At 35.7% G+C, this 20,700-nt stretch overlaps 1 long non-coding RNA gene across 1 annotated transcript in view; it reads left to right on the top strand.

Moving 5' to 3' along the window:
• The first annotated feature begins 6,388 nt into the window (after positions 1–6,388).
• The window catches only part of LOC139851603 (uncharacterized), a 64,579-nt gene continuing 50,267 nt past the window's right edge, over positions 6,389–20,700 (top strand). The window contains exons 1-2 of the long non-coding RNA XR_011760667.1: positions 6,389–6,484; positions 6,859–6,930. This is a non-coding gene — a long non-coding RNA (uncharacterized lncRNA). The remainder of the gene's footprint in view (positions 6,485–6,858; positions 6,931–20,700) is intronic.

Raw genomic sequence — 20,700 nt, 5'->3', positions numbered from 1 at the left:
TATGCATCTTGTTAAGGTCGATTACCAGGTGTTTACATATCGTATGAATGATTTTCCAGCAGTGAACAGACCTGCACAGATTGTTTTCGAAATATGAGTATCTTGTGGTCTATTATACTATCTGAAATGATTATTTATGATAAACTAATGAACTCACCAACCTTTTGGTTGACACTTTAAAGCATGTTTATTCTCAGGTATTAAAGAAATCTTCCACTCTGCATTTGCTCATATTAGAGATATTACTTGGAGTCATTCATGACATATTTCAAAAGAAGTTGCATTCGAGTCGTCGAGTTCATCAAGATTATTACTAAGTCAATTATAGTTGGATATATTATGAAATGGTATGCATGCCGTCAACTGTCGATGTAATGAAAGTTTGTCTTTTAAAAACGAATGCAATGTTTGTAAAATGTATCATATAGAGGTCAAGTACCTCGAGATGAAATCAACTATTATGAATCGTTTATAATGCATATGAACGGGTCCTTTCAGTTAACACACTCATTTGGGTCACTATCATACCCATATACACCCATTCACTTTAACCACTAAGTGTGCTAGAGATTTACTAACATTTAAGACCCATATACACAATTTAACATTTCAAAACCCTAGGTTACTCATCTTTAAGTCCTCATGACCCAAACTTACCCAAGAACACCCAAAATCACCAATATGGGTTTTATGTTCATCACTAACCCAAACCCTAACCCTTAAACAAATTAAAATAAGGAAATCAAGATTAGAGCTTACCACCACAATCACAACGTAGCTAGTGATTATATGAACAACTTTAATACACGTGATTTGGCCCGAAATCAACTTCTTCCTTTTTGATTTGAGCTTTCTCACTTAAGAACACTTCTCTCTCTATAGAATTTAAGTGGAATGGATAAAGGTAGGTGATAGTGGAGTTATGACCCTCCACTAACTGATCTTGTGGCCTTTAACTCGTCCCTAAGTGAATTTACCAAAAAGCCCTTCAAAATATCAATTAAAGGAAACAGAATCCGGCTACAGTAGCAGTGCACCACGCGCACCCTTAAGTGTGCGCTGAGCGCACCCTGGTCTGGACAGGCTCTGACCTCTGTTTAACAGCACAAAATTTTCTACACTTCAAGTACCCTATTTACACCACTGTACAATAATTATTCGGGTCTTACAAATTAGCTCCAACAATAAGAAGGATCAAAATTACACCCTCGAAACACAAAAGACCATGATAACAAAACATGGACGATACAGAGTATTATTCTAGCCATGGTCATCGAAAGTACTAGGATTGAGGAGCCATTGATTCCACTCTAATTGCACATTCTTTATCTGCGAAGATATCCAAAGGAAGCTTTTAACTTGTATTTCATTGACCGTCATGGGGTCGTTCCAATTTTTCTTCTTGAAGACTTTCATGTTCTGGTTTTTTTAAACAAAATATCCACCGATCCACTATATTTCTTGCCATAGTTTCGAGAACGAGTTAGACGCATTAAGCTGGTTATGTCCTTGAAACATGCCATCGATGCTTGGTAGCTGTGTGTTGCCTAGATTCCACCAACGAGTAATACGATCCCATAAATCTTTGCGAACGGGCATGATAAGTGGATATGTTCGATCGTTTTAGTAGCATCACCACAAACTGGAGGACATACGATAGTATCAAGATCGGTCCCACGTTTGTCTAGTTCAATACATACCGGTAGTCTTTTTAGTTTCGCCGTCCTAACGAAGAGCTCAATTTTCTCAGGAATTAAATTGTTTAGTATGGTAGCTGAAGGTAGATATGAATTCTGGAGAATTGCATTGTTTAGGATATCAGCGAATAGTTTTTAAGTGTATATCTCACTAGCATGTAAAGTCCAAAACCACAAATCTCTTTCACAATTTGAAGTAACAAAAGCAAGCACGCTATCTCTCAATTGAGTCATTTCATCAGCGGTTCGCCCGTTAGTGTCATTACCCATTGAAATTCAGCACACGAGCAAAATCATTGAACACAACTCGATCCGAAACAAGAGCATCTTCGTTGTTTTCTAGCCCAAAAAGTTTCAAATTTCTCACATATCAATTGATTATCAAGCCAAGGATCTTTCCAAATAAAGTACCCTCCACTGCTAACTTTTTGACAAAAGATGTAGAGAAGTTATGTTCATTTTCCTTAAATAAGGATCTAGTTATTGCACATCGTGCCATACAACTCTATTGTTTGTTGAAGATGCAACACTACTGAATCCCAACCCCCCTCCTGACCGTAAATGCTTTGAATAATTTGCTCCAAAAAGTATTGTTTTTTGTCCGAAATCACCACCACCATTTTTCCACTAAAGTAATATTTTTTTCTGTAAGGGAACCAATGTTTAACACCCCATCCCCCCCCCCCCCCAATTTTCGTACGGTGAAAGTATACTTTTCCAACTCACCCAGAACATTTTATTAGACTCACCCAACTCGCCCCAAAGAAATTATGTCTCACACCTACCAGTAGGTTGTTGACACACGAAGGAGCACGGAATAGGGAGAATGTATATAGTGGCAGACTACTTAGAACTGATTTTACCATGTGGGTCGATCACCAAAGGACATCGATTTTGATTTTCAATCGGTTAATCATCCCCTAACTTTCTCGGTAAACGGTTATCAGCCTTTTAACATTTTCATTTTTTTCCCGATCGGGAGGCCGAGGTAGTCCATGGGAAACGAGTATGATTTGCACCCAATAACCAATGCAGTCGAGTCTAAATCTGCTTTGCTAACACCTACCTCGAGGAGACAACTTTTCGACAGATTCACCTTTATTCTCGAAATTTTCTCGAAACATTTAAGTAGTTTCGTGAGGTTCACGATATTACTTCGACTCCATTTTCCAAAAAGAATAGTATCATTTGCATATTGTAGATGAGAAACTACAACTTTATCCAACCCGACCTCAACACTTTTAAAATTTCGTTTATCAATAACACATTTGGTTAAGAGGCTAAGTCGTTCAATAGCCAAAATGAATAAATAAGGGGAAAGCTGATCTCATTGTCTCCCCCTGCCCTTGTAACGTAAATACTTTGGTGAGAGACCCGTTGACCAATATAGAAACGAATGCTGATTTGAGGCATGTTTCGATCCAAGATATCCATCTATTTTCGACACCCGTTATTTTCAAAACCTCTAGGAGATTGCTCCAGTTAATACTATCAAAAGATTTTTCGAAGTCTGCCTTGAAAACTAGGCTTTTGATTTGTGTGACTTTATATCTTCGACAATTTAGTTAGCTATTAGAACCTCATCCATGATGTATCACCCTTTTCTAGAGGTGGTTTGTTCGCAGCCGACAAGTTGAGATATAACCGAAATGAACCGGATTGCGAGAAACAGGCTGCCAATGAAAGTGATTGGCCGGTAGTCACCTAGATCGGTCGGGCATTTCATTTTAGGGATCAAGTTTAAGAAAGAGGCATTAAACGTTCTAAGTGAGCTTAGTTTGTACGAGAATAACATGTCTGATAATTATTTTAAATGAATTTCATGATTTACATAATATTAATACATTAATCTTTTAAATAAATGAATTAAATAAAAGAAGTGTTTGATAAGTGTTTAAAATATAATTTAAGGAGGAAATTAAATGAATTGATGTGCTGAATGGCGGCTAAAAGAGTATTTAAACTCTAAATGGTTCAACAAAGATTGTTTAACAGTTAACATCATTTTATCTCAATACGCAATAACAAACGCACTAAATGTTGATAGTTCAACATTCAGTGGTGAATTATTCAATTAACTAACAATCAAACACACCTTACGCTCATTTTTATGTTGAAAACAGAAATATAAATTATCCTGTTAGAAGATCTTAAATTGTTAAAGTTGACAAGATCCTATAGTCTATTAGAATAGAAGACGAAGTGTCGTTCAGTGTGCATTTAAGACACTGAAATTGACTAAGGAGATAGAAATTGGATGTGTGGTTTAGTGTCCGTTTCAATTAACTTTTTACATTTTATGTTTATTTAATTTATATTCTATAAAATAAAATTAATACTTAAACTACAATTAAAACATTGCATTAATAGAAAATTAAATATATTAAAAAATAAGATTACGTAAAAAAAATACGTTTACATAAACTAAAAACACGATTACGTAAAATTAAATAAATTTCCAAATTATGTTATTGTCCCGATTGTGTTATCGCTCACGAATCCATTATCACTACTCTCTTGAGGAAGTTCGTCCCAAATATTCTAAGCATACAACACAATCGTGTCGAGCGTATTATTGTTTTCCCGAGTATTTCAACCCATTTATCATCGTTCTTGAGCAACTCGAACACCTTCGAGTCTCCATCCCAATACGTAAACTCAGATGTCTCGCAATCAACGTTTCGTCAAAATTAATCTTTCAAAGTAAATAAATTAAAGCCGGTAACAATAACATCTAACATATGTTTCATACCACCATAGCGTTCCTTCATATCGTCAGTAAAATATCACCGGATGAGCGTAAGTAACAATTTTAGTAAACAGGATATCTTTGAAGCCTTTTTATTATAGTAAACGTGTGTATAAAATATATTTTAGTGAGAGTGAATGTGTGTAGAAATATGAAATGTTTTATGTTTTTATTTAAGTGTGAAAATTTAATTAAAAAGAAAATAAAATTAAAATTCTAATTAATAACGGTAAAAAATTTAAAAATTAACAGTAAATTCGACAGTAGACCAACGACGATTTTATGGTTTTACTCGACGGTAGACCAACGACACCGGCCAAAGATGTCGACGCGGTGTCGTTGGCCACCCCGTCCCGGCGTCGAACAACAAAAACGGTGGTTCTTGGGTACGACACCCGGTGCTCTTAGCTACACAACTTATCTAATAATATATCAATTACAACAAACTTCCCATTCCACAAACTAACTATTTTAATCCAAATGTATCGATACACTTCTAGCAAACTGATGCAAATCATTAAATACATCAAACCAAGGGCGGATTTACCATAGATCTAGTGGTAGCACGAGCTACTACTGAAATACGCGATGCAGTGACAAATTTTTTAAACTTTTAACTAGTGATATTATTAGAAAGTGTAAATATTTTTAGGTGATATCATTGGATAGTGTAAATTTTTTGAGTTTTTAACTAGTGACACCCGTGACTATAGTTCCTAGATCCGCCACTGCATCAAACAAGTGATGACGACAATCGAACAAACTAGCACTTGACAACACCGATCGAAATCCCCATTCGCCGATCTTCACCAAATCGACGTCCATCACAACGAAGGCTCGAGTTCAACGGCTAACCCACACCACAAACCATATTCAGAGATAAGGAAATACATGAAACCCGAACTCAAAAAAAAAATAAGGGAAAAAAAAAAAGGAGAATATGAAAGATACCGGACAGATAATCACTTGTCGTTATCGAAAAAGACACGAACTAACGTAATTAGTCATGCAAGTTGTCTATAGCAAGTCAGGCAAGTTGTATATAGCTTTCGTTAGCCTTTTCTTTTGACGGCCCATGGTTTGAAGAGAACCCATCAACAAAACACCAATTAATTAACTAATATCAACATGTTTGTTTTTGTGTGTAACACTAGCTAGCTATCACCAGTAAGCTATACCTATACACGAGTAAAAAATTGGTTTAAACCAATTTTTCAACAAAGTTAAATTAAAATACGTTTACATATGAACACGTTGGTGACAGGCTTGATATTATTTTGTAGTTGGTACAAAGAGTATCTACTACGTATTATTTTGTCCATCTCAGACAAAATGTCCACTAAATTACGCTATTAAAATACAATTAATTACTAGTACATTGTATTGTATTGTATTGTATTGTTCTTAGTTAATAATTTTTTTTATTTGTTTGTCACTTAAACCATTCATGATTCATGATTATTAACTGAAGTGAAGGTGAAAATGAACACTTATTTTGCGACATACAAAAATATGAATGTTTAAATTGAGACAATGAAGTATAAATCTGAGCTATTTGAATTCTACGATGCATTGTTCTTTTCGGTTCAAAAATATATTGTATCTATTGACTCAGAAATGTTTGAATTTTTATTTAAAAATAGTTTTTAACATTTACTGTTTTATTAATTCAAAAGTAAAATACCAAATAATTTTAAATATAGTCCATTTAGATATTCCGAACATTTTTTTGACTAAACAGGTCAAGATATAACTTCACTCATTATTGATTTTGATGTCTAGTCGTTTGTTTTAGTTTGAATATTATATTGTATCGGTTATTTTTGTTAATTTTCAATTTCATTATATATTCTTACATTTTTTAAAAAAAAAAAAAATTCAAAAAATATACTATAAAAGTACAACAAGTTTTTAAACTAGAAAACAATCTATCTATTCAACTATATGAAAAGCGAACAAAAACGTGTCCGCCGCAACGCACAGGCCGTTTCTTATCTAGTTCTTGATCATTCGCTATTTGCCATAATCTTCGTAACATGTTAGTTTTTCTAATTTTTTAATATATATCTCATGATTATGATTCTTGCCAGGTTTCACTTTTGTCTAATAGAATTAGTTTTTCTAATTTTTTAATATATATCTCATGATTATGATTCTTGCCAGGTTTCACTTTTGTCTAATAGAATATGTTAAATTAGGTTTTAAAAATAGGGCAAATGGTAAAACCAAATGTTTATGATGGTATGTTCCTGTAAAATCGATTATCAAGACATATGCAATTTTTATTAATACTTGGTTTTAGTTTTGTAGAAGGTGTTGACTTGACTAAATAAAAGTCTCACAATGTCTTGCAAATGAACTAAATTGTTTCACGAGCGAGTTTTTGATTTCACTTGGATATGAATTTAGCAGATATCAATGTTTAATGCACGCCAAATATTTGATGAAATGACAAGTACAAATTTAGTTGCAGACTTGCATCAGGTACTCATCTTTTTTCACTTAAAGATTTGCATACTACTGTAATTTTTATTTCATGTCTTGGTTTGAATGATGAATTTCACTGATGTTTTTGAATTTGATAGAACACCCAATGCAAATGAGTAAGATCGATAAAAATGAAAGAAAAACATCAACAATGCTTATCTCACTACCATAATGAATGGTTTTTATCCTTTCTAAGCTCTATATTTTCAGTCTAGCAATTTTGAAGTAATGTAATCTTTGAATCTGTATGATTTTAAGATGAGATAAAAAAAAAATAACATGAACTGAAACTCTAGAATTTGTGCGACTTAAGAATTATGACTAGAATATCTTTTTTGAGTCTTCTAATAATTCGTGTGAGATCACACAAATCTTGTTTGCCTAACTCAAAATTTGAATACTTCAAAGGTAATCACCATTAAAGATCATTACTTTGCATCAAAATTAACAACAACCAAAAAATTAAACTTATATTTGTACCATTGATAAACAAAAATTTAAGGGTTCGAGTTTCTTATTTTACTATTAATCACAATGTAAAACCATGAATTAATCAATCAAAAGATTAATATACGTGTATATACACTACATACATATACATCCCGTATATATTGATTAAAAATTAGGATTACTTGTTAGGATTTAGGACCCAACAATAAGGGTAATTCCCAAAGATTACCCAACCCACTATAGACAAACGAAGACAATAAACTAGAAAATTAAGAACACAATGATTTAACGTGGTTATATGTAATCAATGGTTGATTACTTTTATTCACGGACCAAACTGGAGAGATTTTATTGATAGAACTTGTGATGAGTTACAATGAGATTATGGGTCTATTTATAGAGAAGCATTAAGCTTAAAACCTTGTTGCACAAGTTTAACTTGGCCTTCAAGTACAAGAAACATTTCATAAATATCAACTCCTTGTTCCTTAAGTAAAACTTATTCTCCAAACTTGACTTGTTCTCCAAGCTTTGACTTGATCTCAAAGCTTTGACTTGATCTCCAAGTTAATATTACCTTGTTTCCTTTTTTTGTTTAATCAACTTCACACATCTAACAATCTCCCACTTGAAGGAGACTTTAACAAAACCCAATCTTCTTCAACTCAACGCTAACCAAGATTGTCAAACCACCATTCATACCGCCAAAACGCCGTTTGGAACACGCACACTCAACACATACGTCGGATGAGTAGACTTTCGATACAAGGTCTTCAACTCCTCTTGTTAGACTCGAACATCAACTCTCTATCTCTCTAGTAGGTCATCTTCTCCCATCAATTCATGAGAAGACCGGTTGAGGCTATGCAAAACCTCAACTTGTCCTTCGTCACCACCTTAGTACACATATCCGCGGGATTCTTCGAACCAAGGACTTTCTTCAAAATTAAAGTACCATCTCTTATATGATGTCGAATGAAATGATACCTTAACTTGATGTGTTTCGTACGACTATGAAACACCGGATTCTTCCCAAGATTAACCGCACTTTGATTATCACAATACAAGACACAGTAGTCTTGTCTTTTACCCAACTCACTCAAGAAGTCCTTCAACCACACAAGCTCTTTAGTAACTTCCGCAATAGCCATGTATTCGGCCTCTGTTGTTGATAAAGCAACACTTCTTTGTAGTCGAGACATCCAACTAATCGCCGTCTTTCCTAATGTGAACACATAACCCGTAGTGCTTTTCCCCGAATCATCACATCCACCCAAATTACCATCCGCATAACCTCTAAGTATGACATTGTTTTTAGTAAAACACAATCCCATATTAGAAGTACATTTCAAGTAACGAAGCAACCATTTGACCGCTTCCCAATGCTCTTTCCCCGGTTTAGACATATAACGGCTTACTACCCCCACCGCATGGGCAATATCCGGTCTCATACAAACCATGGCATATATAACACTACCCACAACCGATGCATACGAAACCTTCTCCATCTCCGCTTTGTCTTATTCCGTTCTAGGTGATTGACGTTTCGATAACCTTATCGAGCTACCCAAAGGCATAGAACGAGCCTTTGAATTCTCCATGTTGAATCTCTCTACTACTTTCTCAATGTATTTAGTTTGAGACAAGTATAGAGTTCCTTTCACACGATCACCCACAATACTCATCCAATGTATTTGCCTAGCTCCACCAAGGTCTTTCATCTCGAATTCATGGGAAAGTAATCTCTTCAACTTGTTGATTTCGGACATGTTAGAACCCACAATCAACATATCATCAACATACAATAACAAGATGATATAAGAAGACTTGAATTTCTTCAAGTAGCAACAATGATTTGCTTCACATCTTAAGAAATCAATCTTCTTCATAAACTCATCAAACTTTAAGTACCATTGTCGAGGTGCTTGCTTCAATCCATACAAACTTTTCTTTAGCTTACAAACTCACTTCTCTTTACCCTTTCAAAGCCTTCGGGTTGCTTCATATAGATCTCTTCATGAAGATCTCCGTGTAAGAATGCGGTCTTCACATCTAGTTGCTCAAGATGTAAGTCCTCGGATGCAACTATAGCAAGTACCAACCGAATAGTAGTCATTTTAACTACCGGTGAAAAAATCTCGCTGTAATCAACTCCTTCCTTTTGTTGAAAGCCTTTGACCACCAACCGAGCCTTGTACCTTTTCTTGCCATCCAACTCATTCTTGATTCTATACACCCATTTGCTTTGCAACGCCCTTTTATCATGAGGTAACTTCACTAGTGACCATGTTTTATTCTTCTCAAGTGACCCCATTTCTTACTTCATGGCAAGTTTCCATTGCATGGATTCTTTTTGATTTTCTCGCTGATATGGACGAAACGGACGGTTTTTATTCGCGTGGTGTCGTCGGGCCACGGCGCGCCAGGATCAGCCACTCGAGGGAGGGGTACTGTTTTAAATTTATATTTAGTGAGGCCTAAATCTTATTACTCCTTATAAGTAAGGGAAGTATGACGTAGAGTCGTATTTTTGAGATATCAGTAGAATTGAACCTATATTTAAGCCTAAGATAGTTAAGACGGAGTAGTGATTACCTATTTGGGATTTTCTAATTTATAAGACAGATAAAGTAAATGCGATAAAATTCGTAATTCAGATAAGGTTAAAGTGAGTGCATACTATGACTTCATCAGTTATTCTGCCGAGATTATGGAATGTTGGCTCATGAATAGGCAGAGGCCTTGTATTCATTACACTGGTCCTAAACGCCCATGTCATAAGACATGTCACTGGGAACTGCGTTAGGCTTGAAGATTTTGAATAGACATCAACGTCCCTTACCCCCGACGCCCGTGCAGTCTGACTATAGGCATACACGTTCACACAGCTCATCCAATTGAGTGACTCGGTTGGGTGATGTATTAACATTCCACAATGGTCTAAAATTTCTTAAGCATAATAGAATACATGGTTTACCATATCCGAGAGACGTGATGTGTTTCAATGCTTTCGTTAATGATTGGTTTTAAAAGATAGTTAGGCCCTTAAAAGAGTTCAACCATAAAGAACACCATGGCCAAGTCAAGCAGACTTCCATGAACACGTTCGGTTATCCTAACGGTCCAATCCTTTATGTGTCTAAACAAACAGTTCTTTAATTAACTAAGAATCCCTCAAGCGGGGGGCAATGCTTGAGACCGCGTTATGGTGCAGTGTACTGGTCAACACTAACCGGGTTTCATGGCCTTACTTAGCAGAGGTACAGCTTACAACAACAGTTGTGCTTCAGCGTGTACATATGAAGTTTATATGCTTGGTGACTACACTAGCATGGTATGGGACCGACAATGTACTAAGGGTCTAGTCAGATGTTTCACTACGAAAGAGTCCCCAGTCGGAATCCAAATCTTGATAGACTTACTACAACCGGTGTGCCTCAGTCAATCTTACGTTGTATCCAATAGACTTCTCTTACCAAGGGGTGACACAGAAAATGTACTTTGAATCGGGGTTCGCGACTTCCCAATAACAGAGCCTATAACTACGTTCTATTAGTTGGAAAAGCGATTGTGTTTAAAGCATAATCGGAAAGCATTTGAACAGCATACACAAACCATAATATTATTTCGGCATTATAACTGCTTACATCATAGCATACACTAAAGATAATTACTCGCTAATCATGGCAACAATATCACATATCATAATGACAGAAGACATTATATAAAGATAAGGGATGGAAGTACCAGTAGATTCAACGAGTACTGAATACAATAGTGACAACTTCAAGACTCCAGACCGCTCCTAATACAATCTTCGGCATTCTTCTCCGGGTACTAGGTTTCCCGCACGGAGTCGAAGGCCTTGAGAGTATGACTAATATTGTACAAGCGAGAGAAAGAAGTGAATTGAAGTGTGTGTTGGAATGAATGACAAAGATCCTTTAAATAAACAGGAATTTTGCCTACAAAGGCTGAAAAGCCGTTTGGCAGGCCGTTTGGCAGGCCGTATTTGGCATGCCGTTTGCTAGACAAGCCGTTTATCGAGCCCGTTTGCCTGACCATTTGGCAGGCCGTTTTCCATACTGGCAAGCCGTATGGTAGGCCGTTTTTGTGCCTGGTCAGCCTTGATTCACTGGATCGTAACTTGATTTCTTGTCTTTCACCGTTTTCGCTCTAGAATCTTCGTTTTAGCTCTGATTCTCTTGATTCTTTTTGCACCGTCTTCGTAATTACTTGTTCTTCAATTCTAACCGACGAAGTGGGTATTTTGCCGACAAAGTTCGAATCTTTCTTGTTTTTGGGCCTTAATACCGGGGTGAAAACGTGACTTTTTAGCCGATATCAAATATCTCACACTTAGACTTTGCTTGTCCTCAAGCAAACTCTCATTTCCTTAAGAATCTTTTCAGCGTTTCTTTTCTAATAGCCTAAGCGGTTTGCTTTTATTATAAGAGCAAAAAGATAATGTGAGTCATCTATGTTAGGATTGAAATTATCTCTGCAAGCATGCGAGGAGGTTACATGACATATGCTAGCTTTCACGGGTCACTCAAATCACTCAAGTGTTTAGGGTTCCCTATAGATCTAAGAAATGAATACACTCATAGCCAGTCATGCTGCACCCATCGTCATAGGCTTGATAAAGACTCAAATCCTTGCTGCTAATGCGAGAACGGTAGTAATCTCAGCTGTATTTGTCAATGATGGAAAAGAAATTTTGGAGTGGTAGTGAAGTTGTTTTTGAGGGGTGAGATAAAAGGGTAATGTAGTCTTTATACAGACTTTTATTCGGATAGATAGGAGTGCTGAAGTATTTTGAGAAGCACTTTTGAACTTTTCTTCATTTGATAATCATTTTTGGTCGAGTTTTCTTCCGCATTTCTCTTATTAAGTTCTGCTCTCTTTTTTCCCAGAACCAAATTTTTTTTTTTTAAGAGACTTCATCTCGAGAAACTTTTTATCGGTAAACTTTTTCAAGACCTTTTGCCATGATACTTGAGAGGTTTATAACATCGGGTTTTCGGAAGGAATCTCGTTTTCTGGATTTTTCGAGTAAATAGTAAAGATGATGTGGATGTGGTGGTGGAGTAGAAGTAGTGGAGGTGCGGAAGGCTTATTTTTGACAAATGGCTAGCTCTCTTAATTACAACCGAATCACGTTTCGCTACTTGGAGATGTAGATCTAAAGCAAGTTCTGATTCTGAGCACAGACATCGGCACTCGTAACGGAAAATAGTGAAGCATTAAAGATGAATGCTGGTCTTATTTGGGGTGCCTCACCATAATCAATTTAGGTCGATAATGCCTTAGTCATGCAATGCTCTATTAGAGATTTGGTTCAACCTAACAAGATTTTCACCTTACTTAAGCCTTATTTTTATTGACAAACGTTTTAGGTTTTCAAAAATACTTTTTCGAAAAGGGTTTCTTTTGCAAAAATTTTGAAATTTGGCTTAAGGACTTGGAATCTTCGTAATGGGTTATTTTAATACAGCATAAAAAGGTTATACCAACATCCCACACTTAGACGAACATTGTCCTCAATGTTCATAGTGTATCCCACACTTAGGAGTTTTAGTTGAAGATTTGAGAGTATTTGTCTAGTGTTTTAATCGGGTGTTATCCCACACTTAATGATAAGCTAGGATGTGGCATAGTTTAAATCTTGAGCTAGTAGCGAAAAGAAAGAAATACCCCTAGCAGATGCGGCTGGCTTCCAATCCTTGCATCTTTATTGGCTCATTTGTCATCCTTTATTCTTCTACTCTACTTTATTGCATGGGTTGCCTCCCGAGAAGCGCTTTTGTTTAAGGACGTTGGCTCGACCGTAGTGATGCTTTAAAAAGAAAACATTTCTCACTGATGGTTATGATCTTGGTCTTCTCGATGGAATGTGAGTCTTGGCGGATAAATCCTGAGAAAGTGTCGGACCAATAGTGGTAGCATATCTGGTACTTCTCTTGAAGATCTTCTGAAAGATAAGTAGTGTGCAGTTTTGGCTCTTGATAAGTCTTGAAGTCCGATGAGAATATGATCCACGGCTCTGCTGGTTGTCCATGAATGTCAATCATAGAAACAGTGCTGGTGGTGATTGTTTCTCTGATGGGATGCTCATTTCGGAGGTCTTCAAACAATGTCAGAAACTGTATCTTTAGAATCTCGAAGTCTTCGGAACGGTGATCTCCACAGTAAGAGTCTGTAGCTTTGCACAGATTAGTTAACAGACGAAGTTGAAAAGAAGGGAACAGCAATCCTGATCCGAGCATTAATGTCACCGTTTTTTAATATATCTCCCGACATCCAGCTTTAAATGTGAAACTTAGATCTGTGGATTCGTGGAAGATACGTGATAGCTGCTTCATAACATAGGTGGCAATGTTGACTCGATCTGGTTCAAGATGAGAGAACGGATTGTTTCATCTTGCTTCTTCCGTAACAGCGTCTCGTAACTCTTTGACAATCAGATCAGCATGGTGATCAATTGTTACGTAAATCACTAGTCTGTCTGGTGTGCTTTCGAAATTATCTCTTTCCAAGAGAGCGAAAAAGCTGTGAATATCCTCGATCATTTGCAAATCAGAGTGATAAGTCGGGCGTCCGGTGGAAAGATCCATATGCTTCCGGATGAGAGTCAGTAGTGTAGTGACCCGAACTTTTCCATGTTTATATATATTAATTGAGATTGATGTTTACATGATTAAATGTTTCCAACATGTTAAGCAATCAAACTTGTTAAGACTTGATTAATTGAAATAGGTTTCATATAGACAATTGACCACCCAAGTTGACCGGTGATTCACGAACGTTAAAACTTGTAAAAAAAACTATATGATGACATATATATGGTTATATATATAGTTAACATGATATTATGATAAGTAAACATATCATTAATTATATTAACAATGAACTACATATGTAAAAACAAGACTACTAACTTAATGATTTTGAAACGAGACATATATGTAACGTTTATCGTTGTAACGACATTTAATGTATATATATCATATTAAGAGATATTCGTACATCATAATATCATGATAATATAATAATTTAAAATCTCTTTTGTTATTATAAACATTGGGTTAACAACATTTAACAAGATCGTTAACCTAAAGGTTTCAAAACAACACTTACATGTAACGACTAACGATGACTTAACGACTCAGTTAAAATGTATATACATGTAGTGTTTTAATATGTATTTATACACTTTTGAAAGACTTCAATACACTTATCAAAATACTTCTACTTAACAAAAATGCTTACAATTACATTCTCGTTCAGTTTCATCAACAATTCTACTCGTATGCACCCGTATTCGTACTCGTACAATACACAGCTTTTAGATGTATGTACTATTGGTATATACACTCCAATGATCAGCTCTTAGCAGCCCATGTGAGTCACCTAACACATGTGGGAACCATCATTTGGCAACTAGCATGAAATATCTCATAAGATTACAAAAATATGAGTAATCATTCATGACTTATTTACATGAAAACAAAATTACATATCCTTTATATCTAATCCATACACCAACGACCAAAAACACCTACAAACACTTTCATTCTTAAATTTTCTTCATCTAATTGAATTCTCTCAAGTTCTACCTTCAAGTTCTAAGTGTTCTTCATAAATTCTAAAAGTTCTAGTTTCATAAAATCAAGAATACTTTCAAGTTTGCTAGCTCACTTCCAATCTTGTAAGGTGATCATCCAACCTCAAGAAATCTTTGTTTCTTACAGTAGGTTATCATTCTAATACAAGGTAATAATCATATTCAAACTTTGGTTCAATTTCTATAACTATAACAATCTTATTTCAAGTGATGATCTTACTTGAACTTGTTTTCGTGTCATGATTTTGCTTCAAGAACTTTGAGCCATCCAAGGATCCATTGAAGCTAGATCCATTTTTCTCTTTTCCAGTAGGTTCATCCAAGGAACTTAAGGTAGTAATGATGTTCATAACATCATTCGATTCATACATATAAAGCTATCTTATTCGAAGGTTTAAACTTGTAATCACTAGAACATAGTTTAGTTAATTCTAAACTTGTTCGCAAACAAAAGTTAATCCTTCTAACTTGACTTTTAAAATCAACTAAACACATGTTCTATATCTATATGATATGCTAACTTAATGATTTAAAACCTGGAAACACGAAAAACACCGTAAAACCGGATTTACGCCGTCGTAGTAACACCGCGGGCTGTTTTGGGTTAGTTAATTAAAAACTATGATAAACTTTGATTTAAAAGTTGTTATTCTGAGAAAATGATTTTTATTATGAACATGAAACTATATCCAAAAATTATGGTTAAACTCAAAGTGGAAGTATGTTTTCTAAAATGGTCATCTAGACGTCGTTCTTTCGACTGAAATGACTACCTTTACAAAAACGACTTGTAACTTATTTTTCCGACTAGAAACCTATACTTTTTTTGTTTAGATTCATAAAATAGAGTTCAATATGAAACCATAGCAATTTGATTCACTCAAAACGGATTTAAAATGAAGAAGTTATGGGTAAAACAAGATTGGATAATTTTTCTCATTTTAGCTACGTGAAAATTGGTAACAAATCTATTCCAACCATAACTTAATCAACTTGTATTATATATTATGTAATCTTGAGATACCATAGACACGTATACAATGTTTCGACCTATCATGTCGACACATCTATATATATTTCGGAACAACCATAGACACTCTATATGTGAATGTTGGAGTTAGCTATACAGGGTTGAGGTTGATTCCAAAATATATATAGTTTGAGTTGTGATCAATACTGAGATACGTATACACTGGGTCGTGGATTGATTCAAGATAATATTTATCGATTTATTTCTGTACATCTAACTGTGGACAACTAGTTGTAGGTTACTAACGAGGACAGCTGACTTAATAAACTTAAAACATCAAAATATATTAAAAGTGTTGTAAATATATTTTGAACATACTTTGATATATATATGTATATATTGTTATAGGTTCGTGAATCAACCAGTGGCCAAGTCTTACTTCCCGACGAAGTAAAAATCTGTGAAAGTGAGTTATAGTCCCACTTTTAAAATCTAATATTTTTGGGATGAGAATACATGCAGGTTTTATAAATGATTTACAAAATAGACACAAGTACGTGAAACTACATTCTATGGTTGAATTATCGAAATCGAATATGCCCCTTTTTATTAAGTCTGGTAATCTAAGAATTAGGGAACAGACACCCTAATTGACGCGAATCCTAAAGATAGATCTATTGGGCCTAACAAACCCCATCCAAAGTACCGGATGCTTTAGTACTTCGAAATTTATATCATATCCGAAGGGTGTCCCGGAATGATGGGGATATTCTTATATATGCATCTTGTTATTGTCGGTTACCAGGTGTTCACCATATGAATGATTTTTATCTCTATGTATGGGATGTGTATTGAAATATGAAATCTTGTGGTCTATTGTTACGATTTGATATATATAGGTTAAACCTATAACTCACCAACATTTTTGTTGACGTTTTAAGCATGTTTATTCTCAGGTGATTATTAAGAGCTTCCGCTGTCGCATACTTAAATAAGGACAAGATTTGGAGTCCATGCTTGTATGATATTGTGTAAAAACTGCATTCAAGAAACTTATTTTGTTGTAACATATTTGTATTGTAAACCATTATGTAATGGTCGTGTGTAAACAGGATATTTTAGATTATCATTATTTGATAATCTACGTAAAGCTTTTTAAACCTTTATTGATGAAATAAAGGTTATGGTTTGTTTAAAAATGAATGCAGTCTTTGAAAAACGTCTCATATAGAGGTCAAAACCTCGCAACGAAATCAATTAATATGGAACGTTTTTAATCAATAAGAACGGGACATTTCAGTTGGTATCAGAGCGTTGGTCTTAGAGAACCAGAAAATTTGCATTAGTGTGTCTTATCGAGTTTGTTAGGATGCATTAGTGAGTCTGGACTTCGACCGTGTTTTCTTTAAAAATGATTGCTTAACATTTTTGTTGGAAACTATATATTTTTAACATATGAATATTATGTGATATATTAATCTCTTAACGTGTTTGATATTATGTGATAGATGTCTACCTCTAGAACAAGTCCCATTGACTCACCTAATAATAATGAAGAGTCAAATGTAAATTGGAATGATTTGTGGACTGATTCACAAGTTCCCGAAGAGGAACCGGAAGAAGAGTCGGAACCAGAAGAAGAATCGGAACCGGAAGAAGAATCGGAACCGGATGAAGAAATAGAACCGGTGGGGGAAATAATAAAACGGTTAAGTAAAAGAAAATCCTCAACCAACCGACCAAAGTTAATTATGGTCAATGGTGTTTCCGCCAAGGAAGCAAAATATTGGGAGGATTACCAATTCTCCGATGAATCGGATTCCGACGAGAATTCCGATGATGTTATAGAAATTACCCCAACTGAATTTAAAAAGGCAAAAGAAAATAATAAGGGAAAGGGCATAAAAATAGAGAAATCTAATTCCAACCCCGATGAACTTTATATGTATCGTCAACCCCCGAAGTCCTTAAGTTGTAACAATGACCCGGGAACCTCTAAACCACCAGGTTTTTCTAAACCAATGTGGACAACGACGGCTCGTATTAGGGGAACATCATATATCCCTAGAAACTTGGCAAAACGAACCAAAACCGAAGAAGAAGAAACGAGCGAGTCGGAATAAGATAGTTGTATTCGTGTGGTGTAATATATGGAATATAGTGTTCTTATGCTTTGTGATATATGTAAAAATTGCTTGTATTAATAAGTATTTTTTTTATGAATCTAACTCTTGTCTATTTTACAGTTTAAAAACACAAAATGGATAGACAACCCAATATTTTAAGAGACCTACCCGGAGACATGATTGATGAAATCTTGTCTAGAGTCGGCCAGAATTCTTCGGCACAACTATTTAAGGCGAGATCAGTTTGTAAGACATTCGAAGAACGTTCCAAGAATGTCTTGGTTTATAAGAGACTTTCGTTTGAAAGATGGGGGATATCACATTGGGAAACCCATAAGTTACGATGTGTTTACTTTGACGCATATATTGCGGGGAACCCAAATGCTATTTTACGCAACGGGTTAAGAAATTATTTTGACTCAATATATCCGAATATTGGACTTCGTGATTTAGAAAAAGTGGCTAACATGCAACATAAAGAAGCATGTTATGCTTACGGATTAGTAATGTTCGCTTCTCACCAAAGTGAGAACAAGAACATCGGGCTACAACTATTAAACAAAACGTTTCCACAAGTGACGGAGTCGGTAATTGGGGTAAGAAATGAGGTTTTTAGATTATTACGGGACTGTTGGACATTACGTAACCCTCGTCCCTTTGATGACGTTACAACACGCTGTCTTATCAACGGCCATAACGGTTATGTTGCACAAGACCAAGGATGGGAAGTAGTCCTAGTAAAACCAGAATGCATGACTTGTTTCTGGACGTATGAATTACGTGTCTTTATTGCCTTTGCCGAACGACTTGTGTACTAGCTAGAATTGTCTTCACAACTATCTTGTATCAAAGTTATTGTGTGCTATATTTCATGCTTTATGTAAAATAAGCGGTATTGTAAGTTTGTAAAATATTGTATAAAAGTTTGAACGCGAAATATTATTACAATCAGTTTTTCATATAGAATTGTAGTAGTTGAATTGTATATTAGCTACTAAGTATGAACTTAACGGGTAGGTACTACCCGAATTTAAACTTATAAAACGCTAATATGAAGAAAAAGCTTTTATAAATGAGTTCATATTATGCTACGAAATACTATTAACTACTCTTAATATTCTGTATGATTAACTTGTTCCATTTAACTATTTTGAAGGAAATGGCACCGACTACTCGACACACCGTGAATATGAATGAAGAGGAATTCCGTACTTTTCTAGCTTCAAACATAGCCGCAGTACAGGCTGCACTACATACCAACAATAACCTTGGATCTAGCAGTACAGGAAATCGTGTAGGATGCACCTACAAAGAATTCACTGCCTGCAAACCTTTGGAATTTGATGGAACCGAAGGACCGATCGGATTGAAACGGTGGACCGAGAAGGTTGAATCGGTGTTTGCCATAAGTAAGTGTACTGAAGAGGACAAAGTGAAGTACGCTACGCATACCTTCACAGGTTCTGCGTTAACATGGTGGAATACCTATCTAGAGCAAGTGGGACAAGATGATGCGTACGCACTACCGTGGTCAGCATTCAAGCACTTGATGAACGAGAAGTACCGTCCCAGAACCGAGGTCAATAAGCTCAAGACAGAACTTAGAGGGTTACGAACCCAAGGATTTGATATTACCACGTACGAAAGACGATTCACAGAATTGTGCCTATTGTGTCCGGGAGCATTCGAAGATGAGGAAGAGAAGATCGACGCGTTTGTGAAAGGATTACCGGAAAGAATCCAAGAAGATATAAGTTCACACGAGCCCGCCTCCATACAACAGGCATGTAGAATGGCTCACAAACTAGTGAACCAGATTGAAGAAAGAATTAAAGAACAGACTGCTGAAGAGGCCAATGTGAAGCAAGTCAAAAGAAAGTGGGAGGAAAACGGTGATAAGAATCACCAATACAACAACAACAGCAATTACAACAATAATCGCAACAATTATCCCAACAATCGCAACATCAATCGCAACTACAACAAACGGCCCAACAACAACAACAACAACAACAACAACAACAGCAACTACAACAATCATCCCAACAACAATAATAACCGCAACAACAACAACAATCAGAAGCAACTATGCCAAAGGTGTGAAAAGAATCACTCGGGGTTCTGCACCAAATTTTGCAACAAGTGTAAAAGAAATGGTCATAGCGCGGCGAAGTGTGAGGTCTACGGACCAGGGGTTAATAGAACGAAAGGAACAAATGGTGTCGGAACGAGTAATGGCGGAGCAAGTAGTGTCGGAGCAAGTTATGCCAATGTAGTTTGTTATAAATGTGGAAAACCAGGCCACATTATTAGAAATTGCCCGAACCAGGAGAACACGAATGGACAAGGCCGTGGAAGAGTTTTCAATATTAATGCGGTAGAGGCACAGGAAGACCCGGAGCTTGTTACGGGTACGTTTCTTATTGACAATAAATCTGCTTACGTTTTATTTGATTCGGGTGCGGATAGAAGCTATATGAGTAGAGATTTTTGTGCTAAATTAAGTTGTCCATTGACGCCTTTGGATAGTAAATTTTTACTCGAATTAGCAAATGGTAAATTAATTTCAGCAGATAATATATGTCGGAATCGAG

The sequence above is a fragment of the Rutidosis leptorrhynchoides genome, chromosome 6, assembly GCF_046630445.1.
Source record: "Rutidosis leptorrhynchoides isolate AG116_Rl617_1_P2 chromosome 6, CSIRO_AGI_Rlap_v1, whole genome shotgun sequence".
NCBI lineage: Eukaryota > Viridiplantae > Streptophyta > Magnoliopsida > Asterales > Asteraceae > Rutidosis > Rutidosis leptorrhynchoides.
Note: the sequence above shows the minus strand (reverse complement) of the source record. Positions and strands in the feature narration are given on the sequence as shown.